The sequence below is a fragment of the Varroa jacobsoni genome, unplaced genomic scaffold (assembly GCF_002532875.2).
Source record: "Varroa jacobsoni isolate VJ856 unplaced genomic scaffold, vjacob_1.0 contig00107, whole genome shotgun sequence".
Lineage (NCBI taxonomy): Eukaryota > Metazoa > Arthropoda > Arachnida > Mesostigmata > Varroidae > Varroa > Varroa jacobsoni.
Window position 1 is genome coordinate 98,240 of NW_019214409.1, and position 2,679 is coordinate 100,918.

Genomic DNA, 2,679 nt, shown 5'->3' on the forward strand with positions numbered 1-2,679 from the left:
CGACGTAGTTGATATCCAGCAAATGATTTTCTTTATATCCTTCGCTTTGCACCATGCAATCAGTGTTACAGCAGTAACCGACAAACGAACACTAGCATTTTCTATTCTGCATTTCACTAGTAGCACCGATGCTATTGCTTCTCTACTATATACACAAAACATCTTGGGGTACTTTTACTTAGCTGGCTCTACCAAACGAAAATACAAACTTTACCAAACGAGTTTTATGTAAGATTATAACTTGATTAGTTACTGAAATCTTTCCATCGTTTGTTTTTTTTCTTATTCAGCTGAACGCGCTACTCGATGCGTTCGGTGTACTGATAGCCCGGGCTCGTCGTCTGTAGACTTTTTGGGTATGCATCTATCCAGTGGCTCAAGAAAAACAACAATAAGCATAGCATTGACTGAACGAATCTGGTTCTCTCTTCCCATTGCTGCCGGGTGTTACTCGTTAAAGGATAATTTTGATTTGTCGCTTTTATTAGAGAATGAAAGTCGATTCTAATGTTATACAATCCTCGACCGCCCACGTCTAATCCTGTTGGAAAATGCTGAAGAATTTAGTGCCTTGTACTCCGCTTTTTAAATGCCGTCATTTGGTCTGCACACCGCTGCGGTTCAATATTTTGCTCTAGCTAGAGGCGGTCATGGTGGAGGTGCTGAGACATCGCTCAGGTCTCCCAGCATAGACGAATATGCGTTTCGCCTTTTACTAAACGCATCCGTGCTGGGGGACACTTACAATGAGCCTAAATGGCAATTTTTGTAGCCCCTTTATGGGGCTCCCCTATACGATCCAAAAATATAGTCACTTGATGAAGTCGTAGTGACGACTAGCATAGATGTTATGCAGATAATGCTGCCTTCCTAAGAGAGGACCGGTGTTCACAACATACACTGGCTCTTAAAGTAAAAGGCTGATGAGCACCCGGCGGCAGAATTCTGACCTTTTTAATACTTTGTAATGTTATTTATTATTATTATCATCCTTGTTCAAATCAACCTATGGAAGTTTTAAAGTTAACGCCTGAGAAAACAAGCAATCCATAATATTAAACGCATAACACTATGATTTCCAAGCACTCTTTTTGTCGTTAACCCTATCATAGGCGGTATTAAAAACTAATTTTACAAAATAGTTAACTACCAAAAATATACCGGATGCACTGAATGAAATCGCTTTTGATTTCGCGAGATCTTTTGTCAAGATCTGTCGTGAATCCACTTACCAATCCTCTTGTTGCTACTCTAGGAAGATCTGTATCCTATTCTGAACCCCCCCGGGAACTATAGGTGAATGATTGTTGTAACAGGTATGTTTCCATTGCCTTCAATGGCACACTCCGGCAAAGTTGGTATTAGATTGACGTTATAGATCAAGAAGTTCAGACAGGATTCGCTACCGGTAATCGGCTGTTCAAACGTAGGCTCAGATGGTGCTCTCATCCAATTCTAATCCCTGTCAGTGGTTGCGAAGGGAACAGTGCTGCGAAATATACAATCTTGTTTACTCACTGCGTTAGCTTCTCATCGCTTTGTGCACTGAACAGAAACTCCGAACCGTCCGACGGCGTCAGACGGAAGATGTGCTCGCACTCCATGGAATCTTAATAACATGTGTCTGAATAAACATTTTGAAGAGGTGTGAGGACGGTTTTGAATAGGCGACAATAAACTGTCGTAAGAAACTCTCGATGTACGATACAAATTTATCACCACGCCTTAGTTATTTCATGCAGTTAAGACTGCACAGCAAGCAAACAAGACCGTATGTATGAAGATATCTATAATGCGATTATATACATTTGAACACAAGATCTTTCAGTTTTTATGCTGCAAGTATTCATCGCATTCGCGAATCATCTGCGCATCCTCAGATGAGCTCAACTGCAAGCAAGTTTAACACGCACGTTGCATAAGTTAATAGGAAGAATGTTGGCATCAGCCTTAGCGCCATAAAGAAAGCCAACATAAACTGACACAGGACGGCGTAGTGTTTTTTTAGCTACGTACAGGGGTGCGCTTGCCACCGACCTGCAGTTCGTGCTTGCGATCTAATAATCCCTCGATAGTTCGGCAGCGCGCTCTGAAATGGTTGAGATTCGGCGACGGGTACTAAAATTTGGTGCGCGGAGCACTACGCTGTAGTTCTTTGTCTATCGGGGGCCTCACGGTTTCGACACGACACAGGTCAGTCCTGCCTTCGCCCTCTATACTTCATTGCGACTAGTCCTGCTGATATAATATGCATATCCGAATTATAAGAATTTATATATTAAGAATTTATTGTTTTCGATTTTCATATTCGGCTATGGTATTACATATAGTGGTCTGATATACAGAGATATGATTTAAATCGTATTACAATTGTGAACTTTATTTAAGCTTTAGTCGCACACATGTTAGCTTCAAATTGCGTCTCGGTGCGTATTGAGAGCAGCCATAGGACGCTTACAGTCACTAACACAACTAATGACAGTTATCCCCGTGAGTGGAGAACCTCTGCTTATGTTGCGGTTTTTGAACGTTATCAGGTCAGTGAGAAGAGCAATCCCAGTTAATGATCACTGTGTTAGTGAAGCTCAAATAGATGACAGAGTCAGCCTACGACGGTCCCCGAGCACAGTTATCCTCGTTTTTTCTTTTGAACTAACCAGTTACAGAATTAGATAGGCA

At 41.6% G+C, this 2,679-nt stretch overlaps 1 non-coding gene across 1 annotated transcript; it reads left to right on the top strand.

The window, feature by feature from the left end:
• The first annotated feature begins 670 nt into the window (after positions 1 to 670).
• LOC147752085 (U5 spliceosomal RNA) lies at positions 671 to 787 on the top strand. The gene has a single exon (XR_015315072.1). It is a non-coding gene; the product is annotated as a U5 spliceosomal RNA (small nuclear RNA).
• The last annotated feature ends 1,892 nt before the right edge of the window (positions 788 to 2,679 follow it).